Below are 23,319 nucleotides of genomic sequence, written 5' to 3'. Positions count from 1 at the left end.
GCAATGATGTGGATTTCCATCTGAGAATAGGTTTCAGAAACCAAAGAGGCCCAAATCAGCCTGAAAACTAAGATGACCAAAGCTGACTAAACTCACTTTTGTTGGTGTTAAATGATGCAAAGGATGTTTAATCCGATGATGGTTTTTATTGTGAATAATTTGTGGAAATGCTTGACGATGCTTTGTTGTGTTGCGTTTTTAAAAATTGCTTGCAGATTGTTGGGAAGCCTTGGATGTATGATAAGGAGCTACATTCTGTAGGGAACGCACACAGAAACAGTCAGAGGTTGGAATCGTGTGGTTTTTGCTTTGATCGGGTCAGATGAGATGTAGGCAGGTCGCACATGCCTCCCTCTATTTTCCTGTGCTCATTAAATGTGTCAAGACCAACAGTTACCACCGTTTGGGTCCACAAACACGTCTGCGTTAAGATGGTTTCATAAAATCAAATAAAGATTGGGAATGTGTTCTTTAATCGAGATAGTCCTGCAATTTTCTGTTGGACCGTCTCTCCAGCTCAAACCTTTGGCTATGTTGTATATCAGACCTTGGAATGAGTAGCTGGAACGGGTCGAAATCAGAATCAACAGGTCAGATGTCAAATATGCCGTTCAGATCTTAATCGTTTATCTCTAATCTTTTTACAGCAATTCCTATTTACTCGCACTCTGCTGCCTCTCAATGTGAATAACCGCTCATGGCAGAAAGTTTAACATAATATTTTAAATGCTGCAAATCTCAGCTCTTACAGAGAAATTGGAATTTGCAAAAATCAGTCAGAGTTTTATTGGCTACAAATCTCAGCTTGGTGCATCTCGGTTAACACAAATCAATATGGTTGTACTTTTATAGATGTATTTTAAACATGCATTTAGATTTTTTTTTTAATCCATACACACTTATGGTTTTTATTTTTACTCTCGATATAATCTGATATTCAAAGGTAAGGTAATTTTTATTTATTTATTTATTTTTTTAACATGGCACATTTTCTGTAACAAGGCAGTTCAAAGTGCTTTACATAAATTAGAAGAAAATACAAACAAAACTAAAAGAAAAACAAAAGGGTGAAAGTATAAAACTACGTATTGGTTCCCCATGTTTAATAATAAGTAGTCCATAATCTATAAACTAGTTGGGGTTTCTCTGGACTCTTGTTCTGATAAAGCTAAATGTTGGTTCCAGTGAGTTCTAGATTTGTACAATATAAAGCTCCATAAGCATTTACTGGAAAGGAGTAATGGTCCCTTTTAAGGAAAAAGAAGAGGTGACCTGGGAGTGGAGCAGAAAACGGCAAGACGTTCTGGTTGAAGATGACATGCTGGCCATGTCAGCCTCAGCGCTTCATCAGAATGTGCCGCTGAGGCAGTCTGACCGTCCTGCGTATCTGCAGCCTTTTGTTAGCAGCCGGACAAAGAGGTGAATGTGTGGCTGTGTGAGTACCTCATTCCTCAGAGCAGATACCCTGCACCCATTGTGATGCTGGCATGAGAAAGTGAGCATGATAATGACTGTGTCAGACAGTACCACCCTGTGAGTGCAGGTCATCAGTGGTGTCACCGTGTGTCTTCTGTGACCGGGGTCAGCAGACCACCCCGTGTGAAAACGCACATCACCACTGAGACTCGGACGGTAAAAAAATAAATATTTATTGGGAATCACTAGTGTTTTTTAAAAAGAAAACACCCCTTAAAGGTGTCCAACCCATGTTTTACTTGATTTATTACGCTGGGAAACTAGATTATCGTCTCGGTTTAGGCTATAAATTGAGTTTCAAAGACTTTACTGATGAGACATGAAAAGAAAACTAATAGCTCACTACTAAAAGCTATTTGATGTGAATTGACCTGTAACTCGGTGAGAGACGGCCTCCTCCACCCTCAGATCAGATAACTTTGTGCATCCTTTTCCACTCTGCCTGCATTAACAATGGCTATGACAGCATGCGCTGGTCTCTTTCATCTACCTGACACTCCCTCGCAGGCCCAGATTTCCTTTTGTTTGCGAAGCATCTGCAGCACGTGCCACGGTTTTGTTGGGACGTAGTGATAATCCTGCTCCTGATGCATGCTGCTCTCCCTGTGGGGTCCGAATCTTAACTGATGACCTTTACGCAGACAAAGCAGGTTAGAAATGTGTGGCGTATTCCTGGGAGCCTCGTAGAGTCTGTGGATAATCGCCACTTATCTCCTGTGAGGGTGAAGAGATGGAAGGAAGATTGATTGGGTGTTTTCAGGTGAGGTCTCTCTGATGGTTGAGGAACCCTAAGAGGGTTTTTTGGGTGGGGGTTTTGTGGTTTCTACCACTAATAAGACCTAAAAACCAACGACTATCATGGATGGATCATCTAACAAATAGAACCAAGAACTCGCTTCTTTTGTTTTGATTAATGGAGGCATAAATAAGCTGGGTTTTAAAAAAAGAAAAAAAAAAAGATGAGTTTTCTAAAGAGCAACACACTTCTGCCCCACCTGTTGCTGTGTGTCATCTCATAAAATATTATGCTTTCTGAAGGAACATTTTGTATATTGAATACTGAACACGAATGATCTCCTAACAGCTTAAAGTTTACTTATCTTATCAAAGTAGATGTTGGGTCATTTTGTTCTGTTGTATGTTTTGTATTTATAATCTTCTTACCAGGAGGAGTGACTGTACAATAAGTAGGGGTGGACGATGTAGCCAAAAAAAAAAAGAAAAAAATTATATCTTGATATATTTTTGAATTGCCTCTAAAGATATCACAGACAGTATCCCACATTTTCTGCTTTTTCTTTTTTCTTTCTTGTTAGGCAAATTGTAAGACGCCTATCACTCATAGATGCTAAAGGATGCTTCAGAAATGACTGAAGCTAAAGGTTGCTTTAAAGTCGAAATACGACATGACTAGCTTTTTGATTTGTTGTACTCTTCAGTCTTTTAAGGTGAGGGAGTTCTGATTGCAACTTTCCAAACTTAATTCTATGATGGTTTGGTAAAAACCCTCGTTCAAATACTTGCACCAGTCACGAAACGGCAAGGCTGCGGCCTGCGTTTCGTGAGGGGAAAGTTCAGCTGTTTTTCCAGACGCTACAAGCAGACTGCATGTAGACTAAACTTTTTTTTTTTTTTCTTTTTTAACAAAGAGCAGAGACCCCCGTTTGCGGAAAAGGCTAAGAGTTTAAATAAACAGAGTTATTCAGCTGATCCGAGATCGTCTCTATTTGGCTTCGTATGCAGCGTGCCAATATTTACGGCTCCAACAACCCACGGATGCCGACATCAGCCAAGCTAAAGAGAGACGTGCAAATGTAGCACAAGTTTAAAAAACAAAACCCTGAGATCTGCAGACGGCTGTCGTTTTGCATGTTGGACCTCCTCATGTTGGAAGATCAAAAGAACTGTTGCTTCTCTGACCCGACGCTGGCCTCCTTTGCTGTTTCCCCTTTTGCATTAGAAACGTGTTAACAGAGACCCAGGCTGCTGCGGTGTCATTTCCACTAGTACTGGGTTCGGTTTAAAGGAAGCAATGCAGGAAAACTACGACAGCCTGATGAAATGGCTTGAAAGAAAACTTCACAGATTGTTTTTTTTTTTGTGCAGCATGATGTTAGTCATCGCTTTAAGGAGTTGCCTCTGTGCGTTGTGCAATGTTGACAGTCCGTCCTGTCTTCATTTTTTTACCCAACAGACTTGGGTACAATGGAAATGCTAACGTGTAACTAACCAATTGTCGTTTTGCCAAACGTGTTCCCTTTCCTCATACCAGCACATCCATTTTGTTCCTACGAAGTTTATTGTCTTGTTGTTTAGCCTCGGTAATCTTTTGTTGTGCCCGTGCTTCATGTACACAGGTGCTTCTGGTGACCTCCAGCTGTGCAGGGAAGCTCCCGCTATAATAAGATGCCAATAAAAACAAAACGGGGGGGATGCTTCTTAGGAAGCACATTTATTTACCTTGTCATTACTTGTTTTTAATTTCTTTTCCTGGACAAAGCTTTGAAAGTGCAATTCTCTCCAAGAAGCCCATCTGGGTGATCATCTTGGTATGCGTTCTGGGGTTTTCTCTTGTACGTAGCTGCTCAGACTGGTCGTCATCCTTCTCGTAAGAGACCTCGGGCCTGACTCACCGATTAAGGACAAGTAGAGAGGGGGGGGGAACGGAGGCAGACAGTGGGGAGTCTGCCTGACTGTGAAACGCAGACAGAAAGTGGGGAGAAGAGGAAGCGAGGATACACTGAACATATTATTACTGCTTTTTTTTTTTTTTCTTCCTCTCGGGAACAGAAAGGGGGGAAAAAAATAATAGAGTGAAATTTGGGAATATGCTTATAAAGTTTAAGCAGGTTATTAAGTATCGGCCACTAATAAAAATGTGCCCCTTCCGATTCCAAATGACAGCCGTCACGCAACATTAATCCTTTCAGATTACATAATTGTCTGTGTGGTCGGGCCTCTCAATAAAAACCTGTGTGGCCTTTTCTCCGGGTGTCTTTCTACATTAAGCGTCGTAGTTCAAGTGTGATGGAAATGCGCGATCCCTGCCAGGAGCCGGACGCAGCAGCAGCAGCAGCAGCCATGTCTGGTGTGGAGAGGCCTCTCTTTGTGCCTCTGACTGCAGCAGCACAGAAAAGCAGATTGAGCGACGCCGTAAATCACAGCAGCCGACACAAAAAAGCCATGAAGGCACAAACCCCGGTCAAGTGCCAAGCATGCAGCTTTTGTCTGACATGTCTTCACTGGGTTTCTGGAGCTGTTTTCAGACGCGCATGTCGATATGCAGCCGACACACGGAGTAGCAATGCTCGTCTTTGTTCCTTTGGCCTCTGTTGCAGGGTGTGGGGGAGAATTGGCAGTTTAATTAAACTCTTGTTGCGTTGTCAGAAGTATATTGGAGTTTATGTTTCCTAAGTCCCGGCTTTCATTTTGGTTTACGACCCCTCTTTGAACCGCTCCTCCACCCGCCCCTCCTGCTCTCCCACAGTGAACTTTCCAGACATCATGGGAAAGGAGTGTCTGTCAGGAACCCCTCCTACAGTTTTGATGAGTATTTTATAGAATTATCTCCCTTTTCAGCCTTAAGCTCAACATTATCCACTTTTTTTTGTGTTGGAATGGTCAAGTAAAATCTTGCGTTTAAGGATAAAGGAACTGGTCAGAGTTCAAGGGTCAAATTCTGATCTGTGGTTTCTGTACAGCTTCTAACTGACTTTGATCTCTTTAAGATCTGTTATATGAGATGTACATAACTTTAGCTCCAAACATTTTAAAGCATAGACAAAATGATTATGGATACCTTATATTTGGGATTACCCGGGTTAGGATATCTATAATTACTAGCTAAATTATTAAATATACTTTGTGTGTATTCTCTAAAAAGTCTGCCAACATTTCCCAAACCTGAATCCTCCATGGCCGAGATTAAAACCTCAAAAGCATAAGACACTTTGTTCAGCCTTTCCGTGTCCTGCTGAAAATATCGCTCTCTCTTGCGGCCCTAGTAAACTGCAGACATGTCTCTTTATGTAAAAAGTAAAAATAATTTTATCTTCTTGCATATCAATCCTTCCTCTTATTTTATTCTTCAAAAACCTCACTGACCCAGAAAATGGTTCATTTTGAATCTTTTCTTTTTCACTCTGCAGTGGTGGCCGCACCGAAGAGTGTTGCTGTTTGTGCAACCTGGTAGCACGAGAGCATGGTGTGTTTTCTATGCCGACAAATATATCCTGATATGGCTATTTCCTGAAACATTTCATTCATGTTGAGTAAGACCTCTATAAACTCCTGTCTCTGACTTACAGATGTGATTGTGTCTTTGTTTTTTTTTTGTTGTTGTTGTGTTGAGTGTCAGAGATCTCAGTGGTCACGTTAAAATTGACCCGGTCTTTCCGGAGCAAACAACATCCTAAACCACCACTGCAGCCACTCCTTGAGCCTTTTACAGAGGAAAAAACCAGATTGAAATGTTTGTCTTCCTCTCTTGCTTTTTATGGCTTAAAAGGAAATTAAGGATATGTGACATGGTTATCTGATTTATAGACTAACTGGCCGAAGCACACGTTTCTTTTGACATCGCTCTAACAGCTGTTGAAGTTATTAATAGGAAGGATTTCTTTTTTCCAGAAAATAAAATTTTTATTCTCTATTCTGGCTTCCTTGCTGGATTATCTTTTTTTTTTTTTAAACTTTTAATACAGCTCTAATACCATAAAAATAAGTCCAAAAAACATCATATTAAGAAGCTGATCTGTCTTTATATATATATATATATATACATATATATATATATATATATAGGTGAAAATCTAGAACCCTGACTGATGTGTAAAAACAAACAAAATAATTAAATTTAAAAAATCCTAATATTCCCAAAGTTCCCAGATGTTACCATTTTAATACACTCAAAGTGAGGCATTAATACCGTTTTAAATGAAGCACGTCCTCATGTTTTTGGATCACGCTGTCTTTGAATACCTTGTATTTGAGGTTTCAGCAAACAACTTTTTTTTTTTTTTATGAATAAATTGTTACTCATAAATGACAAACGGTAATTTCCAGGACAGAGACACTGAGATGGACTGGATATGGGAAAACCGAGAAAAAATTCCCTGGCTACATTTTTTTTTTTTTTTTGGCAGAGGCATGAGAAAAGCGAGGAAAAGGGGCGAACATTTAGGGTTAGGGAGAGTGGGGGAGTTATCATGCCGGGTGGGCGTTTAGTGGGTTTTCGAGGGCGGAGTCGTTGGTTTGTGCAGAGACGGCTCGCTGTGAGACTGCTCACTGCAGTTCCTCCTTAATTACAGCCTTGCTGGATGACAAGACAAGGCCAGGCATGCTCTGTATGTGTGCGCAACAGTAGAAAACTCGCACTAATCCCCGTTTTAAAAAAAGAGTTACCAGCACAAGTGTACGCTTGAGCGAAAGATTGGTTTCCTCTGATGAAATCCCAGCTCACCTAATTCTAATCAAAACGTGCAAATTGGCTTTAAACGTGTGCAAGTGGGGGATTGCTGCGGTTATCTGGCGATCCGGCGTAGTTTCCTGTTCGTTTTCGACGGCGTCCCACGAGGGTTGTCTTGCTCCAGATGAAGTAAACTTCCAAGCATTTCTCATTTATTTTACGTACTTCAAATAGACAACTTTTCTTTTGAGGTTGTACAAAAATCTCTTTAATCCCCCGAGGAATTCGTCTACATCCACTTAGTCTGGCTTAGGAGAGACATCACGCAGCTTTTGTGCGTCGGAGTTCAGCGAGCACAACATGAACCTCGGGCCTTTTGTAAAGAGTTATTTTCAGAGTCCATAATTACAAAGGAGGGACCGACTCCGCTCCTCGACGCTCACCGCAGGCGAGCTCGGCTTCAGAGCCGCCCGGCTCATGACGAGAGGCGCACAGCTGGTAGCGAAGGAAACATCTAGGCTGCAAACAAGACAATTTCTTCATATTGTCTTGGTATTTGGAAAAATTGTGAGTTTTAATAAGAGGACACTTTCCTCTTTGTATCCTTACAGCAGGAATGTGGCATAAATACGGGACGCGTGCACACAAGGATGACCCGGCTTGTGCAAACCAGTATATCTGCAGCAAGGCCTGTCAGTTTCTTTATCTCCCTTTTATATTCACTCAATGATATTTGGCTTGTCAAGCCTTGTTTAACCAGTCAGAAGTATTTTTTAAAAAAAAAGAGAACATTTTTTGCAACGGTACAGTTAATTTATTTAACATTGTTGTTGTTTTTTGACTAGAAATAGTGAGCGAGTCTGTCCTGCCAAGAGGGAGTTGACCGTTTCTTCAGGGTTGTTTACCTTTCCGGCATCCCTGGTGAAATGGGAACTAATTTGCTGTTGAGGAAAAAATGGTGGATAAAGTAGATTTTAAAAAAAAACATTGCCAGGGTGTAGCTGAACTTAAAACAGCACGTGGGCACAAAATCTAAATGTAAGCTCAAGAGGTACATTTCTTAAACGCAAAAAAAAAAAAGGTTTACTTGCTTTCCTCTTGTATTTATGACCATTTAGTTTAAGTCATTTCACTGCTTAAAGATAAACTCACTTCCTTGTCTACGATGTTGGACGTGTATCGACACGCTTCTTAGATGTCCTAAACTTTTATCTTGTTTTTGTTTTTTTGGTTGTTTTTGTCTTTTCTTTTTAAGATTACCGGCTTCAGACTGCAATCTTATCTGGCGAAACGGTACAGTGGATGATTCTCGAGTCTTTCCTTTTTGCTTCAGAGTTTCCTGACGCGTCCGACTTTCTTCTGATTTCAAGCTGATCTGCGGGCACTTTGTTTAGTAATCGTAACTTTTTTTTTGTTTGTTTTGAAGGAACTCTGATAAAGAATTTTACTGGGGTAAAGAAGATGTGACCCGGGGCACTCATCTCTGTAAAAATGGCTCCGTCAACGCCTATGAAGCTGCTGCTTCTAAACATAAGGCGCTCGGGGGACCCGCTGAGTCACAGAATATCCAGAGGGGGTGTTCAGGTGATCTTCAGAAAGCAAATTAAATTTCAAAATGTTTAATACATAAAACCGTTAAAGTTTTTACCATCTGTTTAACCTAAGTAGATGAGAGCAGGGTTCCAGGTGTTGAGGTTGACCAAAGTTTTTATCCGTTACTGTAAGAAAATGGCTAAAACTTTCCTTCATAAAGTTGCTGCAAGTGACTGGAATTTCTTCCAGCTCGATAAAGATTAATAATTTGATTCGCCAAATCTCATGTTCTCATTTTACTGCTTACTGAAGAATATATCTTAAGAAGCTGGTCCAAGATAGTAGTTTGTAGTTGATCACGTCAAATTGTACCCGACGTACAATTCTCTTTAACGCTTCATACTTTAAATTGCATGGATCATTCAGCCACTTATTGCTGTTAGGTTATCTGCTTCTGAAGTGACTCAGATGCCTGACAAAAGCAGACAGCCACACCGTGAGAAGAAACTGCCCCCCTGTCACACACACGCACACACACACACACACCCTTTTCCAAACAGCCAGGCCACGAGTTGGCGGTTGAATCAGGCCAACTCAGCAGTTCAGGATGGGAGAGGAAGGAAAAGAATGGAGGAGGGGAGGAATGAGCCCCGACTCTTGTCCTGATATGAATTGCGGCCTGAAACAATGGACACTGGCAGCTCATGTGGAAACACTCCCACAGACACTTTTTGTTGACATGGTGTGTGTGTGTATTTGCAAAAGAGTGAGAGAGAGACGGAAGACGAAGTTCTCTCCAAAGACCAGCAGAAGTCGTCCACAAATGGAGTCGGTAGAGCAAAGAAGGAGCAAGGAAGAAACCAGGATGTGTGTCATCGTGCACAGGAAGCGTTGGGTTACGCTGTGTTGGTATCTAACAGAGGGGGGGGGGTCGGATGTTTCAGGTGCTGGGCGAAAAGGGCGAGCGATCTGTCCAAGCTTGCAAAAGATTTCGCCCAAGTAAACACTAGACAGCTGTGGTGTGCTCACGCCGGAGTGTCTGGAAAGGCTTTTCATTGTTTGTCGATTTGAGATTGCAGCTCCACGGGTCTTTACATAGATTCCTAAAAGAAACATTTAATGGTACTAAACTGCAAAGTGTATTCCTTTTTTTTTTTTTTTTAATAACTTGACATTTCTTCATCGTTTAACCAATTCTACATTTTTGCTCCAGATACAACTAATTCACTTCTATGCAGACGACACCTTGTTCTCTTGTATGTATCCTTTCTAGCATATCAGTAAAATTAAATGCAAAAAATGACAAGTTGTAGTGAGGGGAAAAAAAACTGTACAAACTCTCATTTTCCTTGTCCGCGTATATCATACAAAGCAAAAGTAAATGTCTAGAAAGCTGCTGTAATATGTCAGGTTTGCTCAAATCCAGTCTTTTTGTTCACTTTAATCGAGGTTTGGAAACTTTGTCCAAGTCAAGTGTGATTTCCATTTGGAATAAAACTAAAACGTATCTTTTTCAAAGTATGAAAAAAGGAACTATAACTGGATAGTACCTAGAGATGGACTAAATGTAAAATCTCAGAGCTGAGGATTTTGGGGAGCATGAATACATGTGTAGCCTTGGATTTGATTGATGAAATCAGGATGAAAATGATCCCAATTTGTTTCTGAGGTTATATTTTCTTTGGCTGCTTTCGGATCGAGTTGTAATGCGACTGGTTGTTGCTTCTTTTTTTTTTTCTGCCCCTGATGTGAGTGAGAAATCCAACAAGGAATTGCTTTTCTTGGGAATACGATGTTTAGATCCTCTCGGCAAGATGTCCTCAGTTGACCGCTTTCTCGCCCTTTCTCAAAAACCCCTAAGTTCAACACAAACAAAATTTGATCCACACATAAGTCGGTTTGATGTTTTGGCTGAAAACATTTTTCTTTTTCTATCTCTTCTAAGCCACATCGGTGTTTATTACACGTCTGGCTCGTTTCCTTGCTTGTCTCTCTATATGTTGCATCCTCCAGCATGTCATGGCCTGGACTATGTAGGAGGGTGTGTGAGGCAGACAGGCGACATAATCCAGCTTGTCTGCTTGTTGTCTGTTACCTGCAGCTGATAAGATTAGAAAGTGATTTGAGTTGAGCAAAGTCAAAGGGTTAGGAAGCAGAAGGTTGTAAAGAGCTTTAGAGGTCTCCAGGAGTTCAGTGCAAGAGAACCGCCAAGACTAGACAAAGCGATATTTTGAATGCCTTGTTTTAATTTGACCCATGCTTGGATTTTGTGGTGCAGAGCTGACTAAATGTAATGTGTGAAGGAAGAGTTCACATGCACACGTGCACATGAGGGGGAGAGTAAAAAAATGGTGGTAGCAAACATAATGACCTAATTAAAAGATTTAATTGTGACCCATGAGTATGTCTTTTGACAGTAACGACTAATAAATATCAACCCATTATGTGAAATCAGTAGTTTTGTTGCAAAAAATGGGTGAAAATAAGACGGGAATAGAAAACGAACCAACAGGTGTTTTTTTTATTTTTTTTTAATGTCAAAACGATAGTCATCAACTCCCAGCAACATTCCTCCTGTTGATTTTTTTTCTGTTTCTTTATTGCTTTTCTCATTTAGCCACTATTGTAAAGTTGCTATATTTGCCCGAGATCAGATTTTAGATGATGCCACTTCACCAACTGGCAATTACTGGATTAGTTGGTAAGGATGTGTACAAAAAGCTTCAATTATTTCTCCCAAGATGCCTTTTTTTTGCCTTCTTATGATTCTTCTCTCACTATTTGTAGTTTATAGACTTTGGTCAACCTTGATTGTGGTTTGAGTTACAGCCATTTTTAAAATCTTGGGTATATTTAACCGTAGTCCTGGACAGGCTTAGGTGACCAGTTGTTTTTCTTGTAGCCACTTCCTGATTTGTGGCGATCAACATTCTGCATGTTGTGGGAAGGGGATGATCAAGAAAATGTGGGTTCATCAGAATTGGTGTTATGTCAGATATGTCATTCAGTGTTTCCCTAAAACCTTGCAGCCCCCAATTGCCAATATGAGTTCAGATAATTTATAGAGCAAATGTACTGAGCTGTCTGAATACATTTCCAATCTGCTAAATGACATTCAAATACCCAGCAAGATGACATTTGGAAAATCAATAAAATGAAATGCATTTTTCCGCAACCATAAGTAGTTAAGTAAAATCGATGTTTAAAAAAAAAAGTACTCGTTTTTGCTCAACTTTGAAGTTCAGGATGTTTTCAATCTTTAATTTAAAACCAGTTATTTGCTTTTGTTGAACATATATGTTTATATTATTGGAGTACGAGCTTCTGCATAATCAGACCAAAACAAAAACTCATCGAGTTGGTTTGAAATTTGAGCCAATTTGAATCCAAACTGGAAATACTTTGGTGCTCATTGAAGTCATAATGTTTGGTTCCACGCTTAAGATTTGCTTCAGTAATGTTAATTATAGTCATTGCTCAATTGTTCACATAAGAAAATATGTCATAGAAATATCTTTCAAACTACAGTAGGGCTATTGTTTTTGCGTATGGCATGTAATGGTGTCCATAATGCTGCTCTAAATGTTATAATTGTCTCTCTGCTTGACTTGGATTTCATCAGGTCACCGTTTTAAATCCCGTGCTTTTTCGTTAATCCGGGTTCGGACAGTAAAAGCGGAGTCAAATGCGCGGCCTCCACATTTCAGGATGTTCCCATGTTCGTGTGCCAGATTCAGAGTCAAAACTATGTTGCTTCAAGTCTCGGCGGTTGAGCAAAATTTATAGTGGAGAATATTGCAGCTTGTCCAGCCCTCCGCTGCAACCACTGCATTCTTTTCTCTGTTTATTAAAGTTGTTTCCATCTATTTAAATATCATAAGTTCAGCGTTTTTTTTTGTTTTGTTTTTTTTTACGTTATTCCAGAAGAAGCTTTTGTGAATGAATGCTTGTCTCGTTCTCTTCCTCATTGCCGATGTCGAAGCAAGTGAACTGTGCCCAGACGGGACTGTGAGGACGATGTTTTTCTTGTTTATCCGTTCTGAAGAACGTCCAGTTGAGAGCAAATCCTCTAAACCCTCGATTCATTAAACATCTGAGGAGGTGAATCAGTGGTTGAATGTAGGAGTTTGATCTGAGGGATTGTTTCTACTCTGGATATCTAAACCTTCACGTCTTATGAATGTCAACAAAAAAGCTTCCCTGGTGTCTGTTTAAAGTTCAGGGAGTGTTGGTAATCACGCTGTTATCCAAACTGTTTGTATCTCCAGCATGAACTCCCTTTTTAGTCACTAGCATAGAAGCAAAGCAACTTATTCCATATGCTTTCTTTTAAAATCCATCTACTCGGATCCTCCTTTTACCTGTGTAAAAAAAAAAAATTAAAAAAAAAGAATTACAAAAGTATTCACAACACTTTGAACTTCTCCACATTCTGATGTCACAACCATGAACTTCATTATGTTTGGGATTTCACTTTAAGTGTGAAGCGGAAACGTTAAGGCTCAGAATAAAATTCAGAGCAATCGATTGACCTTAGAAGTGATCAAATTGGTAAACAACATTTACCGCAATTTTAAGTGTCGCTTCAGTGCAAAGTGTTTCCAGAATCTGGATTCAGTTTAGCGTCTAGTGGCAGCAGCCATTTTTCGGTCGCTTGAGCAGCCAGCAGTGACGTCGGCCTCGGTACCTGTTGACCAGATGGAAGTGAATGTGGAGAGCTTAAATTAACGGCATGTGTTTTGGGGGCTTTTTTTTGTGTGTGTGTGTGTGTGTGTGTGTGTGTGTGTGTGTGTTTGTTTTATTTTTTTGTTAGTTTTCTTCTGGAGGGGGCTGGAAAGGTGCAGATTACCACGAGCGGGCCGGCTGCAACAAAAGGTTTGCTAAGAAACCTCAGTTTATGAGTGATAACTCGACCGAGAGCGGATTGCTGCCTTTCTCAGGAATGCGAGACCTGCACGTACCTCGCCGCTTTGATCTTTTCTTCCCATCCCCATCTCTGCTGGATATCGGCCTCTACTCTCTCCAACACACAAATAAAATTAATCTCCTTGTGAGCAGACACGCACACGTTTCCCTTTAAACGCGCTCCTCTTCCCCGCAGATGAGTCCTAAACCTGCGATGCGCTCCGCTCCCCCCCCAGCACCGCACGGGCTGTTCTGGCAGGCATCGCACAGCCTCGGCAGCTCTTTGTAACTTGTCCCAGATGTGCGGCTGCGGCCTCTGTGTGCTGCAGCAACTGCTTGTTAAATGAGCGACTGCAGTGAGAGAGTGCCTGCAAATCACTATTCAGCTTATACTGCAAATGCACGCAAAGGTTTTACAGCCTTGTTGGGTCTTATCAGGAGTTCAAATGACTGCTGTAATTTTGTTTTTTTTTTGTTGTTTTCTTCGCTGTTGAGGAAACAGTTTGTGCAAATCACACCTGACCCTGTTTTCTTTTCTTTCTTTTTTTTTATCTTGCTAAAGTGTGCATGCTAAACAGATTTAGCATAAGCAGGCTATGCTATTGTAGATTTTCCTACTAACTCTGCAGAGTTAGTACAGTGGATTGGAAAATAGTGATGAACCAATAATTGTTTTGTGGCCAGTTTCATTGACTTTTATTTTGTTTTTTTGTTGTTGTTTTTTTTTTGTTGTTGTTTTTTAGATTTGACTTGCAGTAGCATTGCTAAGTAAGAAAAGGGGAAAAACGATCCTAGGATGTTTTATTTTATTTATTTATTTATTTATTTTGCCAATGAACTCAGTTCGACCAAAGCACATGGCTCCGTTTAATGTCCCATTAGAGGTTAGTTATGTCCATATATCTTCATTTGTGTGACGGTGTCAGAAAAGTGACTGTTCCTCACCATGCCTCCATAAAACTGTCCAACTGTTGTCCTTGTTGCCACTTTCTTGCTCCAGTTCCTAAATTTTGAGCCTTACAGATGTTACATTACAACCTCCCTCACTGTACATTGAGTAAGATGAACATGACTGGCAAATTTGTAACTGGGTCACTCGCCTCGTATTTCCAACCAATTAAGCTCCAGGAAAACACGTCGGAATGTTTACCTCCAATAAAATATTTCCGAATTGAGATTTGGATTTTTATTTCACCCCCAAAGTGACATTTCTCTCCTGCTTACGGATGAATTTGTCTGAAGGCTTTTTGCGAATCTGTGTTTACTCTTTTCTGTAGGGCAGAACGTCAAAGCTGTGCAAAGATGAATGAAACTTGTGGCTTCTCCGTTTAAACTCCAACTTTGTGCACCACTGTGTATTATATTCTGGTATGTTTATCGAGCTCCTCCAAATTTCCACCCAGGCCCTGCCTTAACCTCCCCTGCAAGAATGTGAAATATGTTTGCATGTTTAAAAAAAAAAAAAAAAGTTCTTCATCTGTCTGGACTGCTTTTTTTTTCTCTCTCTCTCTCTCTGTTAGGGTGAGCTAAGAGTCTTTGTTGATGTCTTAAAAATGAGTGGTGAGAAATGCTTAAAGGAAAAGTCTCTAGTCCTACTAATACTATGCATTTCAGTGTGATTTAACGAAACCACTGAGGATCATTCATGAAAATTAGCCATTTCTGATCAATGTCATCTACAAAGTGCTGTAAAGAGTGTTCTGCGTTTATTTATTTATTTTTTTAACCTTTTTCTTCAGCAAGAAAGACGGAGGGGAAATGTTCTGCTTCCAGGGCATTTGGTGAACTGCATTGTGTTGCGCTTATCTCCTTTTGTCCAGCAAGGATGCGCCGTGTCATGTGAGGTTTCATCCTTTTGTGCTTTATAGGTTTGAGAGAAAAAAAAAGGGGGGGGGGGGGACTTCCAGCTGCGTGTGTGCATTTCTCACTGTGAGGCCCACGATAAAGCCCACTGTCACAGCATCCAGTGACCTAATGCTAAAGGCAGCAGCGTCCTGCACTGTTCTTTCTGCGCTCCGTCTCAGATTGTGGCCTCTGCTGTCACTGAGCACTCTGTCACGCCTGGACGAAGACGGCGTTGAGGCCGGGGGGGGGAGGTGAGGGGGGCTGGTGGAAGGTTGTCGGGGTGCAGGAATGTCACATGCATAGATGGACTGTAGCCGAGTGTGCTTTCGGACACAGCTGCAGGCTACAAGGTATATATGCTTGTTCTTTTTGCTGCCGAGGAAATTACTTCAGCGCTGTCCAATGGAATGATTGTTTTCAAACTACGAAATAAGTTTTATGGCTTGGGAAGCGCCGTGATGTTGAACCGCGCCGGTGTCGACACGTTCTGTAAAGCCGTCTCTCGGTCCAGAGAGGTCGGGGTCAGAGGTCGTCTTATGCAGTTATTGGCAGGACAGTATATTTCTAAAAACCAAAAGCCTTCATACTCGAAGAAACCCGACGATCATGAGCAACAGAAACGAGATACGAATGACACAACCTGATGATATTCCTCCCAGGCAGCACATGTTTTGCTAAAGGTAGCAAGTTTGGGTGTTTTTTGCAAGATGAGGAGTTGAATAAATGTTTTTCTTAATAATAGTTTTAGCTCTTCTCGTGCGTTGAAGCTGGAGCGCCGCGTGAAGTAGTCTGAAAGGAACGGCTGTTTTTCAGAGATTCTCTTTGGGGCTTTCTAATCTCTAGGTCATATCGCAAAGTAAAAATATCACAAATGCCAAGGACTGAATCTTTGTGCAGAGTGCTGACATGGGTCGGTTTCAAGGTAAACGTTCTGAAAGTCGGTTTCAAGACTTTTGAACAACTCGGTTTCTGCAGGTTAAAATCTTTCTAATAAATTTGGGCCAGTATGATTGACATTTAACATTATTTGTACAAAGGCCATTAACCAATATTTACAGATATTCTATGTACATTTCCTCACATTTTCAAGACTGAGAAATAAAGACCACACATTGCTTCTCTGTTTCATTTAAAACCCCCACAATCTGCATCGTTGTCACTATGCCATACCCAAACAAATAAAACTTCATATTTAAAGGGGGAAAAGCTCTGTTTTACTTCTTCGTGTTGGATTGTTGATTAGTTTATTGCAAAAGTACAACACCCTAAAGCACGATTTCTGTTGTGAACGATTAGCAATAATAATATTGGGACGAGAGGCGACGCCACACTGTGCGAGAAGAGAGCAGACACTGTTGCACAGCTCTGCGGTTGAACCGGATTTCAATAATATTTCAAAACATAAAGCATGAGTACAAAGTTAACATTTGAGATCAGGTTGCAGACCGTAGTTCTGATTTAAAAACATCAATTTTCTGTGCTTTCTGACTCGCTTGTTAAAATCCAGACCTACAAAATAAAAAATTGCTGTCATTTTCATTTTGAACATCTTCCACCATTGTTGTTTTTAGCAAGACGTGTTGGCACTTGCTTTTCCTGACCAAACTATTCAGTGAAGCGTAAAATCACCATCGGCCAGTTTCTTTCTTCATTTCTTTCTTTTCCAGAATATATGTTAATATTCTGTTTTAGCCATCAGTCTATTGTTATCAGTGCTAAAAGATGCTTTCTTCATTTCCCTTTCTGTTTATTATTCTGACAAATGTGCTGATGCACTTCAACATACTGTGCTAACGCTGCTTACTGCACTGCATGAATTAAACATTGACAAATTGCTCTTGTTCCTGCGGGCAGTTTGGCTCCTCCTGTCTTTGTTAGCACAGGTACAACAAGTATAGTGTGTGCAAGTTTTCACAAAGCCCTGTCTGAAATATCACACCCAAATCTGGCCTCAAACGCTGCTTTTAAACGTCCGCAGTCTGAATTAACCAATATTTATGACGATGAATGACGTCATGACGATGAATATGGGGCTTCTGCAGGTTTTTCTGCGTGCCGTAAAAAAAAAAAAAGAGTTCCCGTGTTTGTGTCCGATACGTTTTTAGCATTAATGCTTCATTTGTTTCCCTTCATTACGCCAGCAACGCATAAAACCATACAGACTCTCTAGAAAGGACTTGAAGTACTGACTCAGCTGTAGTTGGTTTCTGGTGCTGTGTTTTCAGCTGCGGTGAGGATTTGCCAGGAACAAGCGTGTTGAGGCATCCTAATGGCTGATCATAAAACCCTTAGATTCTCAGCTTTTATTGGGGGATTCTGGAAAAGTTGCAGAACATTAAAACAGTTTTCACCGCTTTGCTTAACTAGAGGTGGGCCTCGGTGGAACAAAGCCCAGCTTTCCTCTCTTCCCTGTACTGTTTTACTTTAGAGGGCTAAAAACAGCGTGGGGCTTTTAATGGGATCTGAAAACCCCGACCGAATTCAGTTTACTAGAAGATTCCCATCGAGCGGATTCTGGCCACTACGGGATTTGGATCATTAAAAAAACCTGTGGAACACTTTAAGGATAATTCAGTGACGGGATCATGTTACCCCTCGCAGAGGTCAGAGGACCTCACGCCTGTCTTGGAGGAGTACTGCAGACCTTCAAGCTGTTCAGTGATATCTCCAGCTACATTCCTTTAGTGTCAGCCACGAGAGGTAGAAGTCGACCAGGAGCCGTCTTTTCACCTCTGACCCTTCCTCCGACCGCTCTGCGGGTTGGTCAAGAGGCCGTCTTCTGGTGTCAGAAGGTCTAAGCTCCAATTTTTCTTTATAAAATTCCCCTTTACGGTTTTTCTGTAGGATCTAGATGGATTTTGCAAAGCATGACAACAGTAATCTCATTCTGTTATGCACGAGTCTGGAGCAGAGCTTTTATGATACTCTGCACCACTTAAGAAGTTTTGTTTTGTTTTTTTAGTGCAGTTTCCTGATCATGAACTTAGAACAGAATCATGTTAAACATAAACACAAGCAGCTGTTTGCATTTCTAAACTGGGATTTCCTCTAAATCTGTGGCTTCAACCTTCAAACTTCCCTACTTGTATCCCAAAAAAATAAGCAGCATGCTCTCCTCCTGCCTCCACCCCTTTGCACCAGATCGTACACGCTCATATGGACACAAATGAACATTATTAAAACTTATAAAGCTCCTTTTTATGAATATCTCCAGTCATAAAGACAAGATATCTGGAATAGCATGCTTTACATTTGATTTATGTCAACTGCAACATTTTCATTTTATCTGTTAGTGTTTATACGTTTTTATGTTGCTGACTAAATGCACACTCACTCAAAAAGGTTTAACGTAGTTCTGATTAAAATGCTAAAGAACTCGCATGGCTATTTTGCTGAATTTTTTTTTTTCTTATAAATACAAACTGTTCTTTAAAAAAAAAAAACTGTTGTCTTCAGGTTAGATAGTTTATATCTACTGTGAGAATTTCCAAGCAGTACTGTAAAAAAGTTACTTTTATGTAGCTAAATGTAAATAATGGTAAGGAATTACCGAACAGGAGCTAATTTAAAGATCTTTTCCATCAGAGAAACTGAGGTTGGGTGGTTCGGTTGGACGTTCGGTGACCCGCCGGTCTTTGATCAGACGCTTCACAGGGGCTCGGCTCGATGCTCTCGTGTAGGAGGGAGTTCGTTTTCAGAAGGCATTACAGTGACTGCAGTGTTATCGACTGGATCACCCTCTCGTGTGTCGCCCACATTAAGCAGAACTTGGACCTTGATGTCAGAGACTCGATGGTTAAAACCTTTCTGGCTCCTTCAACTGTTTTTATGAGATTATTTAGAGATTATTTAGGTCTACAGTCAAAAGAAGTGCTCCTTTTATTTTAAATTAGACTGGAGGAACCACTCATACACTATTAGTACAGTAATGAAGGGACGTTTTAGGTTCGTGTTGTTGGTTCCAGCTCAGACTACTAATTAACTTATTGTTCTGGACACAAAAAGGAATCATTTTCAACATCAGGTTAGTTGATGACTATTTTCTTGAAAAGAATCAAATATAAATATATCTACGTCTTTACGTAATTCTAGATGAAAGCCGACTTATCAGTTGGTTTCGTCATTTACAAATAAAGCACATCCTCTACTCATCACTGAATTCAACATTTGACGATGCATTGGTTTGTCCAGGCATCGTTTTTTATTTTTTATTTTTTTATCCATCCTTGACCATTATCTATTCCTCCCTCCTTCCTTATCTGTTTTTTTTTCCCAGATTCTATCTTCAGAGCATTTTATTTGCTCTGAATTTATGGTGAATTTTTGCATTTGAACTGAAAACGTTGGTCAAAAATCAGTGAGAACTCTGTAAATTTGAGCCTAAAGAAGCATAGAATCATTACATAAAACGTGAAGGAATCATGACTTAATAGTAGCTCAGTGGTAGTTGGAGGACAGTGTAATTAGGGTTGTTTTCTCTGGCCGGAGTAAACTGCAGCGGTTTTCAAATGATTTGTTACGTGCAGAAGGGGGGAGAAAATTCTGCTATTTTGTAAGGAGAATAGAGTTGAAAGAACCACGTCTGCTAAACTGAGAGGTCGCCTGTGGTCGTGGGTGGTGCTGTTGCAGCTTACTGTTAATGGAGCGCTTGTGAAAGTTTTAGCAACAAAAATGTTACCATAATGCAAAACAGTTGATCTGAACTTGGATGTCGGCTCTTCTTCAGTGCAGCTCAACTTGTGAGAGAGATTGATGGAGCCAGTCTGAGGAAAGGGTGAAAAAAAGAGATTTACTGCGTTAAAAATATGAAGCAGAGTGTCTTGATTTTATTTTTTGTTGTTGTTGTTGTGGGTAGAGCTGGGCAGACCTGCTGTTGCGTTACTGCTATGGACTTTCCTAAAATATAGTTTCCGTAGCGTTTCTGGGGTAAATCCCAAAACACCTGCTCAGATTAACTAGACATTTCCACCAGTAGTTGTTACCCTGCACTGAGCCACTCCTCTCCCCTTTGAATTTGTAGGTTTTCATAAAACAAATTACTCCAGCATATGCCTCGTTCTTTTTTTTTTTTTTTTTTTCTTTCCATTATTATTTTATTTTTGCCAAACAGCTGTAAGACGTTACCCCGCTGAAAGCAGCGTTTGAGTTGCAGACGTTGGCTCTCTCGCTGCTGGGTCGTCTATCCCACGGCGTAACCCGGGCGATGCGGCTCGAGTTTGAGAGCGAGGTGAGGGGTGTGGACCCAGGGTGTTGCACTTAAAAGCCTATAATGAGACTCTTGCTGCAACCCCTCCCCAATATGGTTCCCATCAGTGGAAAACTTGCACTTGTGGCAGAAATTCCTGCCCTGTAGCGAGCACTTTGTCTGGATTCAATCAGATCAACTTCTGCCAGAACATGCACCGAAATCTGAAAATACCACTTGATGGTTTCTTTTCTTTTTGGGGGGAGGACGGGGGGCAAGCGTATGATGACTTCGGTGCGATTTCTTTCAGACTTGCTTTCTTAAGATTGTGAAAACTGAACAACACTTATTTTGTTGAGCTGGGAGACCTTTTCTCCCTTTCACACCTCTGGAACCCGTTTCACATCTTTGCCACTTCACAACCCCGAGCTTCAGTGTGTTTTGTTGAGATTTGTAATTCTAGATCATAAGTACACATTGACCTAAACTATTCCCTTGTAGCTCTGGCTGTGTGTTCAGGGATGATGACCTGTTGGACAGTGAACTTCCTCCCAAGTCTCATGTGTTTTTGCGACCTTTAATACATTTTCCGTCCAGGATTTCCTTGTATTTACTGAGCTCCATCCATCGTCCCATCACCTCTGGACAGATTCTTGTGCTTCATCCAAAACGAAGCATCCACACAGAATGACTCTGCCACCACCTTGTTTCAAAATGTGCTCGGGATGACCTGTAAACATGCTTACGCTGATCCCTAAATGCCATGTGACAAATGTAAACTAGATTTCAGTTTAGATGCATGATCAAAGTTTGGGACATTGTCATCCAATTTCACCCTGCCTCAATTCTTTTTCTTTTTTTTTCTACTTTGCTCCATTTCTTGGTTTCCATGGTAATGTTCCCCAATAAGGCCTTCACATTTTTACAATTTGTGCCCTTATGCACAATTTTCTGTTTTGCAATCATCTTAAATCCCCCTGCGATACTGTAAACTTTGTGTTTGCAACATCAGAAAGCATTTCGGCAAATTGAACAGCGTTCCCTAACAGAGAGCAGCGTCTTGACTCCCAGAAGTTGCTTCTTGCATCTGACTTGCACCACAAGCACGTAACAAATCTCCCCAGATCCTCCACACGCTTTTCCTTTTCTCCCTCCCTTTCCCCTCGCGCCCCCATCGCTAGACTTGTTCTTGCTGAGTCGACAAGTTACAGAAGGAAGAGAAGCTGCAGGAGAAGACACTTTACAATGTGACCGAGGGGAGCCTGAGGAGTTGGCCTCTGTTTCTGTTTAAAGGCTCTAAATTAATTTCAGGGGTGCAAAGATTAGGGGAGAAAAGTACAGAAGAGGTTTCAACATGCATTACTGGAAAAAAAAAAAATAAACGAGTAAAGCTCGAAAGGGCAAATGTGACTCATAAAAGTGCAGGAGCTGATGCTCCCACTGGGAGACCTTCGCTTCCTGTCACATCCCGGTTTACTTCGTCCAGATTTCCTGCCGGTCGCAGAGAAAGATGTGAAGATCAGACAGATATCAAGTTGTTTTTTTGGATTTTTTTCACCGCAGCGTGTTTATCTTTCCCTCCAGCTTGGGGTGTCTTAATGTACTCGGAACTATAGGAATACACCAGCTTGTGGTTGACCTTCAACGCAAACTAATCTTTTTATTATTATTCCTATTTACACAAGCACATGAATATATGCTCATCAGTAGTTGCGATATGTTGAGGATATGACTCACCCTTTGAATCAGTGATCCAGTCCTCTATGAAGGCCTTCATTGTTCCACTGATTGCTCCAAAACCTCAGACCTAAAGCATCAGGCCTTAACTCAAATTACCACAACTATTTTCAATCGGTTGCCCCGTCCTGTATTCCCTCATTATCCCTGACTGATGGCTGATCTGCTCGCCTGATGGATGGCGCACGTACGCGCCGATGTGTTTGAGCACAGATATCCGGGGTGGGTGCAGCTGCTCGCTGCTTGCGGAGGGGTGGGTCGTTGCCGTCAGCAGAGGAATGCGCTGCAGCACTCAGCAGTCCTGAAACTAATATGCACACGCAACATGTTTGCTGCTTCTCGCTGACAGCAGCGTGTGGATCACATTTGAGTCTTTGTGTCGTTCCTCGCTGGCTGATCACCAGTTCGGCTTGATCTGCCAGTAAGCTGATGATTTTCAGCTGATTGTGATGGAAAATCATCTGAATCTGCTCACCGGGTGATTTCTAGCGTAAAATCATTTACGATTTGTTTTTGGTGTCCTTAGGGCGTTTTCACACCAGACAGTCTGGCAGACTTGGTTTGATTTGGGGACTGAAATTGCAACATTTGTTACATTTGCAGCTGGTGCGGTTCACTTTGACACTGCACTGTCAAACGAGTCAAACCATTTGAGAAACCTGTTTCACCCCCTTGCCTGTGGTGGCGCTGCAGCACCACCTCAAGAAGGAAATTACACGAAAACATCCCGAAGAAGACAAGAGCGCAACTTCCTTCTTCCCAAAATGTAAACAAACATGGAGTAGAGTCAGAATTTAGCAAGTATAAGATTTCTCTTTTGTCTATTTGGTAAAATATCTTGAGCCATTCCTCTCACTAGTGTTACGCTAGCATTTGTTTAGACTGTATTCACCCAGAATGCCCTGCGTTATTGTATGCTTCCTTCTTCTGGAAGCTGTGGATGTTTACTCAAACGTTTAGCCGGAGGTGGTTGCCACCCGCCCCATCGATTAGGGACTCGTCCCATATTTTACAAATGACGCTCCTGTACTTTATATAGCAGCCTGCCCCAGTCATTGTTTCACTCACGGTCTTGTGCCCAACTGCCTTCTGGGTAACGCACACTAACCGATGCGTTGCTTCACAGCCGTGGACTCGAAGCGGACATCCTGGACATGTCCGAGCAAGGATAGATTTTTATGACCGCGTATGTTGTTGATCAATTAAATAGCATTAAGGGGGAAAAAAATAT

At 41.2% G+C, this 23,319-nt stretch overlaps 1 protein-coding gene across 2 annotated transcripts in view; it reads left to right on the top strand.

Moving 5' to 3' along the window:
* Positions 1-23,319, top strand: part of pard6gb (par-6 family cell polarity regulator gamma b) — a 42,774-nt gene that overhangs the window by 11,000 nt on the left and 8,455 nt on the right. The window lies entirely within an intron of this gene.

Source organism: Poecilia latipinna, unplaced genomic scaffold (assembly GCF_001443285.1).
Source record: "Poecilia latipinna isolate Pla-1442-1.1 unplaced genomic scaffold, P_latipinna-1.0 Scaffold3, whole genome shotgun sequence".
Taxonomy (NCBI): domain Eukaryota; kingdom Metazoa; phylum Chordata; class Actinopteri; order Cyprinodontiformes; family Poeciliidae; genus Poecilia; species Poecilia latipinna.
The sequence above is the reverse complement of the archived record's forward strand: the minus strand, read 5'-3'. Positions and strand labels throughout refer to the sequence as shown.